The sequence below is a fragment of the Canis lupus genome, chromosome 21 (assembly GCF_048164855.1).
Source record: "Canis lupus baileyi chromosome 21, mCanLup2.hap1, whole genome shotgun sequence".
In the NCBI taxonomy this organism is placed as follows: Eukaryota; Metazoa; Chordata; class Mammalia; order Carnivora; family Canidae; genus Canis; species Canis lupus.
The window spans coordinates 34,589,561-34,610,531 of NC_132858.1; the positions used below are offsets into that span (position 1 = coordinate 34,589,561).

The following is a 20,971-nucleotide window of genomic DNA, read 5'->3' on the forward strand; positions in this document are numbered from 1 at the left end:
ATTCAGTTAATGGGATGACTGATGATATGCCCGCTTTTGCTACCTATTTGCACATGTGACATTGTGTAAAAGTAAATTGCTCATGTATGGCCTGGGGAAACATATGAAAGCTACTTACAAAGTCCTTAAGAAGATCAAATAAGATAACAGATGTGGTGATACTTTTAAAAATTTGAGTATACTACGCGTGGAGGAAATTTGTAAGAGAGGACACTACATCAGGAATTTCTAAGTAATGAAGAACTTTATTCTTACTGACAAAAATTTTCCTTCATGTGACCTTGTTTTCCTGTGACTGTTAGCTTCCTTTACTCATGATCATTCCATGTTTTATGTCTTGCTTTGTTTCTTGTTTAATTTCATTTTTCATTTATATCAACTGATGTGAAGACATTTGGCCATGCTATTATTTTACTTGCAAATGGCCTTTACGCACATCTGTTAGAAGTTCTTACTTGATTCGGTTAAACATAGGTTAGGGCTGTTGGTCCACTGTAGAAAACTAAAACTAAACCAGTATGCACATAAGAAAATGTCTGTGAAGACCATTTGAAAATGCAATTATGGTTAATAGTTATTTTAGATTCCTTTGTTTCTCAAACTCTCACTTTCTCCCTTTTGTCTTACGGGATTATGGAAACCTCTTTGATAAATAAAAGGATTTGTGTGTAAGGTTTGGATACTTCATCCCTTAGTGTCGCGATGGATTTGAATTTAAAGCTGATTAAAATCCTAATAAATGAATATACATATGAAGTATTTATCCATTGAGATAAAAATGGCATTTTTAATAACAAGAATGAACTTTGTTTCTGTGAGATATTTTCCTTGAGAAGCTCAGTGCCTTTGAAAAATAATAAAACCCCCAAATTATCTCATTAATGTGCATATTAATTAATGAATGAAAACTCTCTCATTTTAAGATACAAATCAAGGTGAAATATGAAAGGCTTTATACCTCTAAATTAGTCTGTTGAAAAAACACTGAGCTCAGCCCAGAGAATTCTTAAAAGTCTTTGGTCTTTATTCCCTTTATGAAGCCAATATGGGATTTCTGGTCACCTTTGAAAATGGAAATTTTGACATTTAAATGCAGGAACTACAAACCGTACTTTTAAAAATTCAAAAGCTAGAGCTAAATGTAAATAATTCTGTGATTTCGCTTTGGAGGTTATAGAGAATATAAAGGCTCAGGGCCTGGGACCTGGAGTCTAGCTTGTAGTATCATGAGCACGTAGGATATTTGCTGCGGCTGCAGCCATGCACTGTTGCGTGAGGGGGTATGAGCCCGATGGCCCAGGGCCTCTGCCTTCTGACCCCTGACGTGGGCCTGGCACCTCGCTCACAGGCCTGTTGTGGGGATTAAAAGAGATACTGTGTGTAAAATACCATATTGCTTGGCAAATAGCATTTATTCATCAACGGCTGTTTTAATCATGAATTGATAATAATAATTATTGGCAATAACAAGTAAATATTTGGGTACCTAATCTGTTCCAATTGGAAATTTTGTTTCCTTATTGAAGCAAAAGATAGGAACCAATTATATGTCCAATATGTATATTTGAAAACATCTGAAAAATATTTACAAGGCATGAAATCTACTGTGGAATTGAATTTCAAATGATTTTTAACTAAAATCAGCCAGGATTCTTCTCTTCTTTGGAAAGGCATATCATAAGTAAGATTTTTTTCTTTAGCAGTGCTTGTGAAGGTGGGCTGGTGGAGGAAATGAGAGGACCAGTTCAGTTTCATATGCCACGTGTAAAGGCTTGGTTTTATTGTAAAATGTAAGACCAGAGCAGTACAGTAAAATGTTTTGGTACGGAATTTATATAGATATTGGAAGCACAGATATCTATATAACACATACCAAAATGTTTTAGTATCATAACTATCCAGAGTTAAATATACAACTTCTAAATAATTTAAAGTTTTCCTTGAAAACTCGATTTGTGGTTTTAAAACAAGATTGACTTTTATAGTACAAGAAACTTGTTTCTTAACTCTGGCACTACATGATTCTAAGGCACACTCTTATTTTTAATAAAATGCGAATGAAATACATTTTCATTGTTTTGGCCAAATATTTTTTTCTCTCTGCAATGAATTTAGTATGAGCCTGACTCAACATTGATTTGGGATGTGTGGCTGTGTATAATACAAAACAAACAAATCAAGAAAAAAAATCAACACAATGAGTCCATTTGGAGAAGGAAATTTTTCTATTTCATATAATGAAAATCACTTTTGTGTTGTGCAGTGTTGTTTTATTGAATAGGATCTTTTGCATTTGACGGAGGCATGTTCTTTCAGCAATTACCACTATACATGACTTATTTCCAGCTAGTATATGAGCATAAGGAAGTGGAATTTTTTTAAAAAGATGCAACACCAAAAATCTTACTAGGAGGAGTATAAGTTAGGTAAAGCCCACAAATAAAAATCTTCATCTAAGAGACAGAGAAGTTATTGTAGTGAAGTTGAATATGAAACAAATGACATGTGTAGTATAACATTATGAGGATTGCTTGGAGTACCATGAGCACTTTTATCTGTTTCTTTATTTTACATCCTAGAATACTGTCTGCTGAAAATAATGTCTCAGATAGGTTAGATAATTGATTAAAGTATTTTTCTTTATTAATTCTTTTGGTCTAGTGTGTCATAGACTACTCTATGCTGTTAATCCATTATTTCTCATTCATGGCAATAAAATTCCTTTACTGTGACTTTAATAAGAGTATTCAGAATCACATAATGTCACTTCATCCCTAATCTGGGTCATGCACTACACTAGACATCTTCACTTTTTTTTGCCCTTTATTGAAGCCTCATAGCAACCTTTTGATGACAGATTTTATCTTCTTTATGAGGATAAAGGAATTTTGGAGAATTATTTTAGAAATGTACATTCTTTTAATGATTAGAAGCAGTTAAAGAGGTGTCACCATAATTCTGTTCCTACAGCCCAGGAAATTCTATTTGTTCCTCTACCAGGACTTTCAATACAACAATACGGTGGCTAATGAGGCAGTTTTGCTCCTGGAGGAGTTGAAGATAGTTGCATCTATATATACTATTTAAATTCATACTTTTGATATAGTAGTATTTGCACTAAACCTAGAAATGAATTGCACATATATATGTTTGGGCCCCACATTAACCCTTCTCAACCTTGTCTCCCCATCTCTTCCCTTCCTTTCATCATTAGCACAAGCATGCTCGCACACATATGTTCATTCTCTTTCTCCCTCTTTCCTTCATCATTATAGAATGATTAAGAGATTAAAATGTGAAAGGTGAGATGGTATAAGAAGATCTCCTGGGACTTTGTCCTGAATCCCCAAATTGATCCCACAGAGGAAGGATTCCCAAGATGTTTGAAATTTCACTGTGGGGTACCAGCTTTTCTTCAGCTGCCTGACCCTGAGGAGGTCTGAACAGCGGTTCCCTGGAACCCCAGAAGTCCGTGAATTTGTGCAAAATTAGTCCTGAAAAAAAATGTACAATTTTTTGTACATTTTTGTACAAATGTACAAAAATTATTATTTTTGTACAAAAATTTTGTACAAAAATTATTATTTGTACATAATTGGGAAAAAATTCCCAATTAACAGAATTCTCTCTGCAGCTTCTACGTGGTGGAGAGAGCAACATATAGAAAAAAAAATTTAGGTCAAATGTTGAAATACAAACACATAGTTTTATCTTTAATAAGCAATAATATATTAATCTAAACCATTAATAAAGCTTATAAAGGTATCTGATTCATAATAAAGTTAATAAGTACTGAGAACATTTGAAATGTCCTTTTCAATAGATATATGAGTTACATCAGTCCTACTATATACAATTGGTAGAATTATTATACTGAGAGTCTGAGACCGAATTATAGATGTTTTAAGGACTGATTTGAATCCTTAGATTTGTGTACTATTTTTTGGTTTTTGTTTTAGAGAGGGGGAGAGAGATTAGGAGGGAGGGGCAGAAGAAGAGGGAGGCAGAGAGTCTAAAGCAGACTTCATGCTTGATGGAGGAGTTGATCTTATGCCCCTAAGGTCATGACCTGAGCTGAAATCCAAAGTCAGATGGTTGACTGACTGAGCCACCCCGGTGCCCCAAGTTTGCATACTCTTAATTCAGCTCTAATCTTGAAATATTTCAATAACTACACCTTAAAATACCTCTTAAAATTACTTTTAATTGAAGTGTAGTTGACATACCATGTTATGTTAGTTTCAGGTATACAGCATTGTGATTCAATGGTTATATACATTATGAAACGCTCACCATGGTCAGTGTAGTCCCCATCTGTTGCCATAAACATTATTACAATATTACGGTACTTTTCATCCCCATGATTATTTTTAGCTGCTACTGGTATCATTACTAATGAGAAACTTGGAATAAACAAGGAAGGCATCACTATAGCAGTGGGGTTTTTTGAGGAGAGAATTGGGTCTACTGAATATATCAAATTATTGGTCCATTGAATCATGATTGAGTAGAGCTAAAATTTTATTTCCCTTATGTCTTCACATGGGCTTGATCCTTTTTTAGAACATATTCTGAATTTGTCATATTAGGCCCATATATGGCTTTATTTGACTATTAGTTTCTTTTAGGGGCAGGAAGAACTAGCTTTCTACAAGCAGCATCCTCTTTAATGTCTTTTGTTTTCCTGACACAGTAATATTTCTAAATTCATATTCTGTTTCTCTTAAACAAATTAAAAGGGAAAAATTTATGGATATAACTAAAATACTGCTGTAAAAATTAAAATAGCCATTACTTAGAGCCTCTCTTGCATTGCTCTTTCCTTTCTATCAGTTAAATATATTGGCTCCCAACATGTTATTATTTTTTTTTTAAGATTTTATTTATTCATGAGAAACAGAGAGAGACAGAGACACAGGCAGAAGGAGAAGCAGGCTCCCTGCAGGGAGCCCGAAGTGGGACTTGATTCCGGGTCCCCAGGACCACACCCTGAGCTGAAGGCAGGCGCTAAACTGCTGAGCCACCCGGGCTGCCCTGCTCCCAACATGTTATAAGGAACTTCCTAAGAATATATTATTTAGTAACATTTTACTTCTTTCAAAATGTCCATATTCTATTACATCATTCATCTACTCAATGATTTTTTTTTCATTCAACAAAGATTTTTTTGGCACATCTATCATGTGTCAGATATTATAATGAGTTTTGAGAATAAGATGAATGAATTCAATTACCATGTTTGTCTTCAAGCAACATCTAGTCTATCAATAGACAGATCCATCAGAGCCAACTACATGCTTGGTATTATTTAATGTTTTGGTTTAATAAGTGTTTAATGAAAGTCTGTTATATAGCAGTCATCATGAAGATACAAGTGTCTAAGTCAAGATTTCTCCTGTGAAAGAACCCATAGACTCTTTTGGCAAACAGAGATGTATCAATATTGGCTATGGCCAGAATTGTGTTGATGGTCCTGGAAGTGCAGATGGAGTGATTACCTGTCTTGGGCTGGGAGTAGGAATAGTACTACTACTGCCTGCCCTAGGGGATGATGAAATTAAAACATGTTTGGAAACAAAAAGAAAATAATTTGGTTGAAATAGAGAAACTCCACAGAAGAAATTATTTTTTCTTCTGTCTTTTTGGTGGTAACACAGAATACCATGTTAAAGAATTTGGGATTTTTCTTGAAAATGACAGGCAGCAACAGAGGGAATTTAGTGGATCATGCTGGTTTTTAAAAATACAGACCCTGGGAGTATAAACTGACTAAGGCCGGTGGTGAGACAACTTCTCATTAACAAGCACTTTCACTGTTAAGGACCTACGGCCAATGGCTCTTTATTGACAACTGGCAGTCGTTTGTTCCATAAGATTCTTTAAGTACCTATAATTTCCTGAGATCTCAGAATGTAAGGAGACCATAACATGGGCATTTTCTAGGAGACAAGTGTAAAAATGATTTATAGTCACTCTCCCTGAAGTTGTTAGAGATGATCTTTACATATGCTAGACCGACTGAAGACACTTCCTAAATTTGTTTTCAGTATGTGTATTTTCAATTTCATTACACTGGTTTCACTGGTTTATATTTAATGGATATCTCAAAATTACATGTCATATCCTTAGTGAGCAACGGATTATAGAAGAGAGGCTATAGAAAAAAATGAAATATGTATGAAAGTGTAGTGGGCCTATGAGCCTTGGACCTTTGGAGGTGCCCAGTGTGTGCCATAGACTAGCTGTAGACAGAGTAGACGACACACTCCTACATGTGCCACTGTGTTTCAAATGAGTGTTATTTTCTGATAAATAGAAAAGAAAATCATTTCAAAGAATTATTGATTTTATAGAAGGTTTTATTGTTATTTATTCTCCCAATCCACATTATTAAGAGCTCTACAATGGGACAGTCTCCAAAATATTCAGATGGTCAAATATGTTTGCAAAGATTATGAAAATCACTCCAGAGGAGGCACTAATGTCTTCATACCCAGCTGCTAGTTACGTGTTCCTAGACTCCTCTGGTCTTAGCGAGGGCCTGGCCTGGAGTACATGTTAATGCGAAGACATCAGACTCAGGCTCTTTTAAGTCCATTTTCAAGGCATTTTCAAGTCATTGAGGCTTTCTCTTCAGACCTGATTTTATTCGGACTCTCCCTCATATGACTAATAAATAACTCCAGTACGCATTTGGGAATGACTACTGGTGTGATGTAATTTTGCTGCTTTCCTTTAGGTTGGACTTAAGTAAATTGAAGTGTCAAAAATGGGAACTTATTTGGAAGGTTAGTAGAAGTCCACTCGCTAATGGTGAACATGAGAAAATGTAGGTTCTGACAAATGTTAGAGAGTGATTGGGACCTGGACTAGAATACAGACAACCTGAATCCTATTCTCTTCTTCAGCGTGAATTTGTTGTGTGATTTACTGCATGTGAAAAATCAGAACATCTGCCTTTCGGTTCTGTCAACCATAAAAGGAAGATAGTACTTATCTATCTAAATGCGGGTTGGTTGATAGGATGCAGTCAGACTACATAGGAGATAGTGTTTGAAAAGGCATTACTATTTAACTATAAATACCAGTAACAGTAGTAATAAGTGATGTTTCCTTCATTCTAAGGTGCTTCATATTTCCTATTTTGTAGTTGACATCTTTCCTTTCTAGGTAAGCTGCTGATTTCACCAGTTGCTTTGCATTCAGAAAATAATCCCATTTGGTGATTGAAATGTTAATGTGAGATTAATGATTGGTTGTGACTCAACTGTAAAATCAAAAGTACTTACATGAGTAAGGTTTGAGACAACCTGTTTATACTTGATAATTCTAGTAGAAAAAAAAGATGGGGGGAGAAAAACAACCAAGAAACAGGACAGAAATATGCATCTGTGTGTTTGTGTGTGTAGGACTGATGTTTTTCCAGTAACACAATTCTGTTATCATGTGCTCAGTAAAAATTCACTTAGATAGTTTTAGAAATGTTAGTTATGAGATTTTCTCTTTAGTTCCTGATCTTACCCCGTATTAAAAAAAGAGAGAGAGGAGAGGATTATTAGCATGTGAAGAGACTTAAACAATTGTTTTTAGAGTTTAGAACATATTCCTTTTTTCTGTTTCTGAGTTTTTGCATAAATTACATAAGCTCTGGATAAATGAGAAAACAGCTATTAGAAAAAGTCACTTTAAAATATATTGATTGTGGGCAGCCCCGGTGGCACAGCGGTTTAGCGCTGCCTGCAGCCCAGGGCGTGGTCCTGGAGACCCTGGATCGAGTCCCACGTCAGGCTCTCTGTATGATGCCTGCTTCTCCCTCTGCCTATGTCTCTGCCTCTCTCTCTCTCTGTCTCTATGAATAAATAAAATCTTTAAAAAAATATTGATTGTAAGCAAAGTGTCATAGAATTAGTGCAATAATTTTTATTTTTACAGCTGCTAGTGATGTAGGTGGACCATTAAAATAAAGGACATTTTTATTTATAAGTACTAAAATACCTAGGCAGAAATGTAAGTGGATCCAACATTTGTGGAGGAAACAGATTTCCTCTAGCAAGTTGTTGCTAACTGATTAATTTATTTCTTCACTCTTCACTCTTCAATACAAAATTTAAAATTTAGAATAAAAATCACCTTCAGTAGGTGATAAATTAGTTTTATGGCATGCATGAAACCGCTGTAAGTGAGGAAGCATTAGTAAAAACCAAAGCAGTCAGGGGCACCTGGGTGACTCAGTCCCTTAAGCGTTTGACTTTGGCTCTGGCTGTGATCTTAGGGTCCTGGGATCCAGCCAGAGTCCGCAGTCACTGGGGAGTTGGCTTGTCCCTCTGCCCTTCCCCCGACTTGTACTCACACTGTCTCTTTCTCTCAAATAAATAATCTTTTTTAAAAAAAAAAAAACCCAACATATCAGTTACATAGAACTTAAAAACGCTAAGGTTTTTCTCTCATTTGTGTCATATCTAGTTAGATGCTTTTAGAAAAGCCCAATATGAGAAACTACTAAAAAGCAAGGGACAAAACTTCTAATACCATTGTTTGAATTCTTCATTCTAACTTAAATCAATGAAGAAAATGCTTGCCCAAGTCAGCTTTTTCTGATATACAATTGGTTAGTGTAGAGGTTAAATTAAATTATGAATGTCACATTTAATTTAAAACTAAAGAGAGAAATAGCATCACAGAGAATGTGCACTTTTGTGAATGTCAAGTGCAACTTGTTGAAGGTCTTTTGAAAAACAAGTAGGAACGACTGTGTATTAGTTATGCATGCCTAGAGTACCTACCAGTTTGGAATACAGATGCCAAGTACGCTATTGATCACCGCTGTTTTTTATTCAAGTTGGCTCATGGAATCACATTGTTTCTGTTTTCCTTTTGAAGAGAATGAGCCTTTGCTACAGAATGGATCCAAAGCCTCTTAAAATCTGTTGAAAATAATGTTCTTGCCTTAGGAGCTTGGTTTTCACTTTCCATAATTCGAGATTTATCTGGTAACTTGCTCGGAGTTTCTAGAGAGGCCTTTCCTCTCCTCTGTGTTGTTCTTTAATACTCGTTCTCCTTAACAAAGAAGTATCTTTAGTTAGCATGGTGCTGCAGGACTGAGAATGTTGCCAAATGTTGTTAGCTTGCTTCTTTCTGTTCCCTTCTAAGCCTTTCACTTACCTAAGTGGGAAGGCTAATAGTGTTATTTCATGTAAGGCACTTACTCAGCTCTGCTCACACAGGCACTCATCAGTAGGATAGGTGGTGGGTATATTTCCATTAGGTAGATGAGAAGTGTGATGCATGGAAATGTCAATTCTTTAGTACAGAGACATCACTGGGCCTCATATACAGTGACATTATAGGAATCACCCACAATGAGCCAATCTGTGGCCCATTGACTTGTTATGACATTGTTGCTCCAGACTCCAATATCCAGCCACCAGGGTGGTTTGGCATTGCTACTTGATATTTTAGGCAAAATCTAGAAGAATGAAATGTTATGAATTTAAATGTTTTGAAACCATGAGCATTAATATAAAAGATACAGTTAGAACTGTCATCAGTAGGTCTGTCAGTATTCTTAAGTTGACTAATTTTTAGTTATTCCAGCTGTTATTGTTATTATCATCATCACCATCCTCATCGTCATCCTTGTCAACACTGCACTTCTCTGGTATCACAAAACTTAAGTTGTGATAATAGAATGAGTTACTGGCAATTACAGGATCATTCGATATGGTGAATTCACACTGTTGTCAGTCGGTATGCCAGAAAACATTTTCTCAGGCACTAAATAAAGGATTAAAAGATAATTACTTTAGTTCTATTATATATTAGCAGTAGTTCAGGATGTTTCTTTAAGGAGATAAGGATTAGTATAGTATTTTTATCCACAGAGGGAAGAGTTGATTTTGCCGATTGCACCATAGAGAATATTTGAGCAAAATGTTTAGTTACTTTATATAGTTTACCATTCTACCTGTTTTGTGAGTAATTTTATTTACTTATTAAATATTTTATTTATTTGAGAGAAAGAGCGTGAGCCAGCGCAAGCAGGGGTAGGGCAGAGGGACAAGCAGACTCCCCGCTGGGCAGGGGCTCCATCCCAGGACCCTGGGGTCGTGACCTGAGCTGAAGGCAGACGCTTAACCGACTGAGACACCCAGGAGCCCCTTGTGACTAATTTTAATGAAAAGATGAACGGAATTAAAGCATACCATCATTGGTACTTTAATCTTTTAGTTTGCTTCTTTAGACTGGTGACCATGTTTTGGTAATTTTTATTTTCATTTCACTTCTGGTCACTGAGTTAGGTATTGGGTAGAGATTCTTTGTCAAATGATAAGTTATGGCACTTGAGAAATTACACCTTTATGAGTTATTCTCATAAACCGTCATATTTAATACTAATTCTGCTTAAAGTGAAGGTCTATTACGGGAGTCCAAGAGAGGCACTTAACTCTGGGAAATGAGCAAGGGGTAGTGGAAAGGGAGGTGGGTGGGTGGGGGGATGGGGTGACTGGATGACGGGCACTGAGGGGGGCGCTTGACGAGATGAGCACTGGGTGTTATACTATATGTTGGCAAATCGAACTCCAGTAAAAAAACATACAAAAAAAAAAAAAAGAAAGTCCAAGAGATGTGCTTGATTTGGAAAGAGAAATAAGAAAAAGTTTTTCTCTTCAAATGCATCGCATATATGGGACAAATCAAAGTAATTTATATTCATTTCACTTTCAAACATTGTATTTTTATGTTAATAAATGTTTTCTTATGTTAACTACTTTGTTTTCTTGAATTGATTGGTTGCATTTTCAGTTTTCTCTACTAGTTGGGTTATCTAAAAAATTCAAAGATAGTTATGGCCCCCTTGTGGTCAAATAATGTAAAAACTCCCAAGATTGAAGAATACTTCATTATCTTTTTCTAAAATGATATTGTTGAAAATTCTAAGGCTATGATTTCAAAAATCACAAAATAGTCTAATATATAATAAGGAAATTAGTTGGTTGAATAGATATTTAATGTATGGTCAAATATCTAGTTTTTAAAATTAGTTAAATGATCAGGTTTATGTAAATAAAACATTTGAAATCACTACATTCCCTACTCCAACTTCTGTGACATTTTAGTGTAGATGTGTTAATAAGCAGTTTAAAAAAGTATGTTTCCTATGATACTGAGTTTGTTAACTCAATGTCACTTAATACGACATTGAGTTAGATATTAAGATAGTAGAGGACATGAAGCAGCATATATTATGTGTATGCTTTTGGTAATTAAATTCTAACATTTTAATTAAAATAATTATCTAGTTTCTCACAAAATTCTGTTTTACTCTTGATTAGGAAAAGAATCTTGAGCTGTTTCATAGAAAATAAACATAAAAGTAGATTTTTGACCTTTTTTTTTCTTCTATGTTCAGTGTATATTTTATGTACTACTTAGGGATTAAAACATGTGATGGCAGGAAGTATATATCTTTATGCATATTTCAATTAGTTTATTATTATAATTAATTTATTAATTTCAGTTAATTTATTATAAGCAATTTGTGATAAATTATTTTTACTGAAAAAAATACTGATGTGGAGAGTTTATGTCCTACTTTTTGGAAACAACTTTATATACGTAGAAAAAATAATGCAGATTTGGGCCAATTGCTCTTTAAAATAGCATGTGAAAGTTATATAAGATTGTTTTATGTATAAACCTTTCTACTTAAAATATGAAAACAGATGGTAGTGAACTAAGCAGAAATAAATCGTGTTATGCAAATATAACTACTATCTCTGAGTTGTTTTAGTGAAACAATCTTTTTGGTTTTGATGTGGTTGTAAGAGTGGAGAGGAAATAAGGGTCTCACAATGGATGTATAGTGTGTGCCAGTGATAACATTCACAGTCTGTCTCGATGAGTGCCAGTTTGATATTACTATTTTCATCAGGTTCACTTTCCTTGATCGCATGGGATAATCTTGTCTCTTCAGTGAAGAAATGGAAAAGCTACCAGAAATGAAATGAATACTTCAGTAAAGGTCACAACAAATTTATCAGAGCTTTGCTAGATTAAAAAACATCTGTGAAGGCCAAACTCATCTCTGGTGTTAGAGCACAAGGGATGTTAGTGGATGCTAGTAATTTCTGTTTTTTTATTTATATGCATCATATGAAAACTTCTACCTTGTTAGAATCATGATTCATACAATTTTTGTATGTATGCTATTTTCAACAGTAGGAAACTAGGAAACTAGGAAAAAAGTTGCAAACACCTGTATAAAATTATAGAATCGGTCATATTATGAAAATATTGATATGTTGAAGTTAAAATGTTCTTTGAAACATAGTTCTATATAGTATTCACTCTAAGAGGCTTTAGGAAAAAAAAAATAAGAGGCTTTAGGATTATTTCACCTAAAATAAGTTTTTTACAAAGTGTGTTTTTCCCCTTTAATTAGCTAAAAGCCAGGAAAGAAAACGTTGTCTTCATATGATCACTTAAATGCCTCTATGTCATAAGAAATTAGCTAACTGGTTTTACATGTTTCAACACTTCTGCTTAAAAGCAGTCCTGAAGCATCTTTGTAATTAGTTTATTAATTTTTTTCTTGCTTATTTAGGCTGTTATAGTAGAAATAACATGAGCTATTCTTTACCCCAAATTTTGTAAAAATAGAAGCAGTTACTATATAATTGTCAGCCTTAAATTAGATGACATATGAGAAAAGTCTGTAGCGTAAGGTGTGGCACATGATGTATTTTCAGTAACAGTCAGGTTTTTTTGTTTTTTTTATGTTTTGTTTTTTCTTTTTCCTCTGTGGAGATCTTATTTCAGTCTGCTGTTGGAAATGGGTGGATTTTCTGGCTTGTTGGCAATACAAAGAAATGAACATTTGTTACTTTGAAATATGCATCATTTATAAAAGAATTAGCCAGATGAAAAATCTGTGTTGTAGATGGCATTTCTCAATGTGTTGAGTATGGGCTAAATGGACATGGTATCTTAATTTCATCTGCTACTTGGTTTTACATTCTAATCCTGTGACTATGTAATATGTAAAACTGGCAAAATTATTTTAGGAACAATAAATACGTTCATTCTCTTGAACTCCTTTTGCTGGGTACGTATCCTCAAGAAATAATTTAAAAAGTAGAAAAAAGGCTGCAAAGTCACACTCCCGGAATAGTAAAAGATTGTGGTCTGAATCTCATGCAGTAGAATAGTTTGAATTTGAATTTATCTGGTGGGTAGAATAGTATCTGAGGTTAAAACAAATATTTTGAAGTGTCTTAGTGTGCATAGTGTTTCATGGGGTAAAGCAAAATTTAAAAAGCCCATGCATATCTTTATTCCCATTATTTATTATAATTATATAATTGCACAAAGGCTATGGAATTAGGGAAATGTTGACATCACTTGAAATAAGGTTGTAGAATTTGGGGTGACAGTGCTCCTGTAATGTCATAATTTTGTTCTTTACATTTGGGATAAGGTGAGGTGGCGAGGGAGAGCACAGGGTGGAAAGGAGAGCAGTTGCTTTTTAATTAGTCCAAGAACATTTATCCTGGAATGCTGATTTCTGTTTACCGTACAGTGTAATTTTTTCCCCTCTTTGGTGACCGTGTATCACAATCTTGCCAAATTGAGGTGTTTGCTTTGGAGTTCTATGTTTGGTTCTCTCCAAAACAGGTCACTGAAATTTGACCTAAACATGTCTTAGAAATTTAAAGGAAAATATAAATTATTCCATAAGCACAGTTACTGGAGACCGTGACCGCCGTGATCTCTGGAAACTTCCAGGTTTGGTGGCTACAGATGTGTTTTGCTGTTCTCCCTTGGTGCGCTCGACTCCAGCTGTAACCACGCAGAGGGGATGTCTCTTCCTGTGGCCTTGGGGTCGGAGGGCACCTGTGCGAGCCAGGTGAGCAGGCTGTGTGAGCGGAGGGAGCGAAACTTCCCTTTCTTGGGGGTCAGGCCCTTCCAGTGTCCGAGGCTGCAGGGAGAGGCCCGGCCCCGCTGCAGGGTCTCAGGAGCACGGACGCCGAAGAGAGGGCGCGGGAGGCAGATTTCATGACTTTTATCAAGTGTCCTATGACCTCATTAGAAGAAACATTTCAAAGGGAACATTTGCTGACATGGCTTTTTGCAGATTCATTTATTCCACAAACATTCAGCTGGAGCCTCCCTTGTACCCTGAGGTTCAGATGTAGGGGGGTGTGGAGGAGTCTGGCCTGCTCCCTGCCTCGAGCAGTTTATATAAGGGAGAAGTTTGTCCTGCTGAATTTCAAGGCTCCCTAAAATGCAAGCAGCTTCTTTCTCTTTTTATACTCCCCAAAAAGAAAGCCAAGAGTGCTTTTATTACACTGGTATTCTCAGATATATATATTTCCAGTAGATGTAAATTACATTTCACATAGCCTATATATTTCTAGAAGTAAAACTGGCATAATATCTGTGGGTTTCTTTCCCCCTTGGGGAAAAATATCATTTTTAAAAATAACACTTAGCATGATAGAAAATACAAGGTTGGCATTGTGCCTCTTTGGACAGTAAATTCCTTCCTTTACTTGAGCACAAATACATGGTTACCATGATTTTTATTATTAAAGAGTAATTTTCGTATCTATCAAAGTGAAGCACGTGCTCACACCATCATCCTGCAGTTCCACTCTTAGATACATTCCTAGGGGAAATATGTACATTGCCAGAAGACATGCAGTGGAATGTTCAGGGCGGCAGTATTTTTCATAGCCCCAAGCTAGAAACAACCCAAATGTCCACCAATAGTAAAATGGAAACATAAATTACGGGGCATCTATTACATTGGAATATCACACGGCAGTGAAAACAGTAAGGAAAACCGAAACATACCTTGAGTGAAGGAAGCTAGACGCCAAGTATAGATACTGTTGTCTGATTCCTGATCAGTAAAGTATAAAGCAGGCCAAACTAGTCTATGGTGGTGACGGCATAGAGGTTGCTCTTTTTTGGGGCAGACTCTAGTTCCTGGAAGAGAGCAGAAGGGGGTTTGGGGGGCTGCTAGTTACATGAAGTTTTTTCACCTGTGTGCTGATTACACAGGTGTGTTCAGTTTGTGAAAATTCACTGATCTTGATACTTATTTTTTTGTATGATGTTATATACTTCAATACAAAATTTAAAAATTAACAGCATCAGTTAGCTAGCTGGAAAAATGTGACAGGAAATGGAGCTGTACTCCTAACATTCACGTTCCTTATCTATTATACTGTTTGTGGAAATAAATGAAGATCATACCACCCGCAACAAAAACAGAAGCTGTTTATTCAGGGCTTCCTATAGCAGCCACCATTACTTGGACTTGGCAGAGACTCAAAGGTACGGCAGGGAGTGGGCAAGCATCGTGGAAAAAATCGAAGCTTCGGTTATGCTTGGTTGGAGGATGTTGGCATGGGAAGCCGGAGGTGGGCTGGGAAGAAGGCAGAGATTGGTTTGGGGAGCATAATTAGCTTTCTGTGGTTTGGCCTGAGTTAGAAGCAAGGTAGGGGGCGGGGGAGAGAAGCTTTTAAACAAGTTCTGTTATTTCTGAGGAAGTTGCTGCAGAGTTGTGGTTTGGCCTCCAAGTTGGTTGTTTCAGAAGTTGTGGGTCAGAGTCCTGTTGTCACATACAATCCGAGCAGTCTGTTTGGATATGCAGAAAGAACCATGTGGAAGTGGAATCAGCACGCAGGACACAAGGAAAAGGATACACTCCGTCACAGCCTCACATTTGGTATACTTTGGATCTGACTCTTGATGGCTTATATTTTGGGGGATTAGACCTGTCATCTTTTAGTTCTCCTCAAAGTAATAAGGTATGAGAAAATACCTACTACACTAACCTAAGCCCATACCTACTGAACTAATGTAAGAGGTGGAAAGACAGTTTTTTTATATGAAGGGTGGTCATATCATGTCCAACAGTTGGGACATTCCTTTTCTTGATGGTGAGTTTGTTCAGAAATAGCCATTAAATGCTAACAACCACCCCTCCCCCGCCAAAAAAAAAGTCTGGATTCTATATGACTATATATTTGGGGTAGTGGTTCTTAATCAGGTTGAACATTGAACATGGTACTGTCCCTACCAGCAGACATAGAATCCAATGCAATTGATGGGGTGTGGGGCCCAAGTATTGCTATTTTTCTTTTAAAGACCCTCTAGTAATTTTAATGTGTGGTTAGTGTTAAGATCCACCAGTTTAGAGCGAAGGTTGTAAAATGAATATCTATATCTACATATCTATCTATCTATAAAGTTTGTGTGATTGTTCATGGTATTGTATGAAATGTTTTACATATCTTAAAATTGTCACCAGCATCCTATGAGGTAGTTGCTATGGTTATCTTTCTTTTAAAGATTAAGAAACTGGAACTCCTGGTAGTTAAATAACTTTGCCTATAGCAATTTAATAATTTATCTAAAGTTACACAAGGTACATGAGTCCTTATTTACAGAGAAAGAATCTGACTTAAACTGGAGTCAGGCTATATGTAGCCTTTATCTTACTTAGTATGAGTTTTCAGACAGTTAACGATGTTTGATTACTTACTGGATGCTGGAAATGTTAATATGATATACAGGATATACATCATAGTTCCTTTCTAAAGTTAAAAAAAACGGAAATTCTAAACCATCTGGCCTCAAGATTTTAGGTGAAGGATTATGGACCTGGAATAAGTAGCAAAACAGAAGTAGGTCTAATGAAATCCAGAGGAATCATTCTTAACCACCAGCTCTCATTTTTATTAAGCTGTGCTAATCTAAAGAATTTCCCTTCTTCATTCTAAGAACATGTTTATCAAAAAAACCCCAAACCAGTCCCTATTATGGATACATCTGTAATTTCAGGCTTGAAAGAGGTATTAACAGCTTGATTGTTAAGCCATTCACTAACCTGATGTTTGACTCTGCTCCGTCTTCTCAGAGCTCCAAGGCCATCCTAGAGCCTTGTCCAGAATCACAAGCAAACTGTCAGCTTTGTTGCTTATACAGTGTATTTTCTTTTCCTTTCAGGTCAGTTGCACTTGTATATCTCAGCTCTTTAAGCCCTTTTATTCTTTTCCATGAGTCATTTAAGACCATGACAATAGTTTCAGCTGACTAATCTTTACAATTTTTCCTAGCCTGTGCCACGTTCTTTTAGGCTGAAGGTCTTTAGTTCATTTAGAATTAATAAATTTGTTCTCCCTTTTGATCTGTTTTATTATTTTTTTCAGCTGTTTATATCTTAAGGCTATATTGACATCTATAGCAACATCTTTTAATTTATTGCTCTATATCTAAGGTTTTAAAATAATTATACTTTTAATTATTAACATGGATTTTGAAAAGGTAAAAAGTAACAAGGTAGTATAAATTTGTTCATTTTTGCACAAATAAAATTTTTATGTATTTTATGTATATGTATGTTTACATATGTTTATGTAATATTTTATGTATTTTATGAAATGCAAAATGAGGGCCTTTTAAGACAGGTTTTATATTACAGGTTAAACTCCACACTGTGTCTGGCTTAAATGATCCTTCGTTTAGAAGGAATGTTGAATATATTCAGTACATAATAAAGTATATAAAAACACACTATTTGGGGTTTAGTTGAGGAGTACAAAATACTGAGATACTTTCCAGGTCTATGGTAACAGAATTAAGCCTCTGAATCCTATATTTCTTCTTCCTTTAAGATATTAAGTGCTTTTTTTTTTGGTCAATGGATCTGTTGTAATTTGTAATATAACTGATGATTGAGTGCACTCCTTCCTCGTCTGTACTCAGGAAGCCTACTCTGTTGGTCCTGTAGCTCAATTGCTTTTTAATCGATCCCTCTGAAGAACCAATATGCTAGCAGGATGACAGAGTGTCTCAAAGCCTGCACACCTGCCTGAGAAGTTAAATCAGTTCTTCCTTTCAATGAAAAGAATGGACAATAGGAAAAACAGTCATCTCAGAAAGGAGGCCAAGGCAATACTCGCTTACATCATCATGCAGCTCAATCTCTCTCTTGAAGGGTTTTGTGAGGACAAATGAGAAAATGAAATGCCTAGCAGAGTGAGTCAGCCCTCAATAAATGACGCGGCTGTGGTCATGTTGGTGATAGTATTTTGAGCTATTAGCACCTCTGTGAGTCAACGAGAATCAATGCATCTTTGACTTAAGAAAGTTATTTGGCCATAAGTGAGACTGTTATTCACCTTTGCTTTTGCAGAAGATGTTGGAGAAGAACTGAATGCCTAGTAAATGAACTCAATCACCTGTGACACATTAAAGAAATAATAAGTTCGTATTTGGTATGAAAACAACATTAAAGTAGAATTATGTTGGGTTTTCTAACATATATTTTACGTTTTGTAATTGGTTTTATTTTGATCGATATGTGAATGATAATTTGCATAGCATTTAGTTTCTTTATAGACGTGAGTCCTAATCCAGTTCTACATTTGCATGGAAGGCCTTAATTAATATGCGTACATGCTCAATTAAACAGCCATTTTAAAGGACCCTCAATGTAAAAGAAAATAAGAATCAGAAAGAGCACATCTGTTTACTAAACAGTGGTAAAGCCAACAGTTTAAAAGCTGTCCTCTGATAGGGGAAGGGTTGACATTCCTTTTTGTAGGATGACTGTTTTCCCAAAGGAAAGGCTTGATTGCATGTCTTCTGTGCTCTTCCATATATAAGTCCATATGTGTATGCGTGCCTGCGTACAAGATATACAGATATAAAATATCAACTCTTGTGTAACAATCATAGTGAATAGTCTTTTCCAAAACCTCTTTTAAGTCATGGATTGCCTTGAAAGATTGGTGTGGGATAGGGAACCTTTCAGAGGAAAATGGATATATAAATACATACACAAAATTTTATGAATGGTTTTTAGAAATTGATGGAAGCCCTGAATCTAATTCTGGTATGTGGCTCATGAATCTCTGAGTCAGCACTGTTCTTCAGTCACCTTGAGTTAAGGGAAATCTAAGCAATTTGTTTAATTTTATAATGAGTTTATTAAAGTTCAGAGTAGGTAAGTCAATCCAGCTACTTTATTTCAGGGGTGGAAAAGGCTTACTTGGTAATTCTTTGGCATTTTCTTCCCTTATTTCCCAGCCATGTCCACAGTGATTTAATTCCATAACCAGCGGAGTCTGTAGCATGTGTTCAGTGTTACATAAACACTTCTGTTCATAATTCTTACTGTTCCTTCCATTATTTCTGTCTGCTTATTTTCTACATTTAACTCACTTTCTCTGCAAAGTAACAAGGGCACTTAGACAATGTAAAATGTAGACATGAGAAAATAGGAAAAGCTAAGTGAGAAAGGGAACAATTTTTGTGTAATTCTCAGTATTAACTTTTTGTCATGATTATCAGTAGTTGATGTGTTTTTACATTGGACTGTTGTATCAAACGTAAATTTTGCATCCCCTTAGTGATCAAGTTTATTTTCCAACAGTGGGACATTCCGACTTAGGTCTTGAATTTCATATCCAAATCGAAGCAGAAACTTCATCTGTCATGACATTGCACATTTTAGCTTTGCCGAGGGGAAGACCTAGATGCCACACGGAGAGAAATGTGGCCTGGGGACGAGTAAACAGCCACTACATGATTGATGAACAGGAGCAGTTCACACAGTTTCTGTTAAGACAGGGAGCTACATCTCCTCAGCCCTATGTGAACTCTCAAGTGTGGGCTGACTGAGAAATAGGTCCTGTCTTATTTCTTACCCTCCCTAACATGACAGGAAAAAATGCTCTTTGAATTGTAACAAATCATTGGACACCTAGTAACAGTAGATCAAAATGATTTTATGAACCCTACAAGAGAATGAATGTTGTGAGGAGACCAGAGTATTTTTGTTGTGAAGTTCGTTTTGGAAATTAGTGTGTGACTGAGATCGTCTCTGGAGCTGGCATGCCGGGATTCAAAACTAGACTCTGTTGCTTACTGCTGCCTTGGGTTGGTTACGTAACTGGCTGAACCCTGGCTTTTTCATCTGCCAGATGGGGACGAGGAGTATACCTATATTTTATGTTTTGTGTGAAGACCAAATGAGTTAATGCCTGTGGATAGTAAATAAGCGCCCAATTAATACAAGCAGTTCTTATTTTTAAATTTAAGGTAATGAAAAATGTTTCTCCATGATTTTATAATTCTGCTGCAATGCTACCTAGAAGCTTTAGAAATTATTACCAGTAATGTATTCACTTAGTGAATATTTTCGAGGGCTCACTATGTGCCAGGCACTGCTCTAGGTCCTGGGCAAATAGCAATGAAGGAAACATGGGTGGGATGGGGCTGAGGGAGGCTGCTAACAGGGCTGATAAGGGCACTTGGGAGCAGACAGTTGAAGTCAAGTATGAGAAGGGAACAGATGAGAGCTCCAGGCGGTGGGTTTTCAGGTAGAGCAAGGCTCCAAAGCCAGAGTGTGCTTGACATGTTCAGGGAACTGCTTGGAGACCAGTGGTAGGAATGTCAGACAGAGATGAGATTGGTGGTGGTGGTGGGGGGTGCATGTCATGTCGCCTTCACGGGTGGGGGGAAGTGAAACCACCGGTGGAGCAACAGAGTGACGAATCTGATTTACGTTGTGAGAGGCCTCACTGTGGTTACTGCGTGGAGCATGGGGGGCATGCATGGAATCAGGAAGGTTATTTTGGAATTATTGCAGTGATTTAAGCTAGAAAGGGTGGCATTTGGGGCTAGCCTGAGGGTGGGTGAAGGTGTAGAAAAAGGCCCAATAATATATTAAATACCTACTGTAGCCAGAAGCTTTACATATATATTGTTGAGTCCACCCAACAGCCCTGAAAGGGAACTATTATTGCCACTTAGAGGGATGTTTTGCCCAAGGTCGTTGCAGGTGAAATGGAAAAAGAGCATGATGCTCTTCTCCTCTTCTGTTGCTGAAAGTAAAAGACGAACAGAAAAAAGGACAGGTACAGCACATCAGTCATTATCCGGTTAAGTTTAA

General features: G+C 36.3%; 1 protein-coding gene and 1 long non-coding RNA gene across 10 annotated transcripts in view; one reads left to right on the forward strand and one right to left on the reverse strand.

The window, feature by feature from the left end:
* Positions 1 to 20,971, forward strand: part of CACNA2D1 (calcium voltage-gated channel auxiliary subunit alpha2delta 1) — a 475,442-nt gene that overhangs the window by 172,031 nt on the left and 282,440 nt on the right. The window lies entirely within an intron of this gene.
* Positions 13,397 to 17,028, reverse strand: LOC140613013 (uncharacterized). Of its 2 annotated transcripts, none has more exons than XR_012014138.1 (3): positions 16,901 to 17,028; positions 14,857 to 14,991; positions 13,397 to 14,074 (listed from the first exon to the last, which is right to left on the reverse strand). It is a non-coding gene; the product is annotated as an uncharacterized lncRNA (long non-coding RNA). The 2 variants fall into 2 exon arrangements; XR_012014137.1 differs by having other exon boundaries at positions 13,397 to 14,081.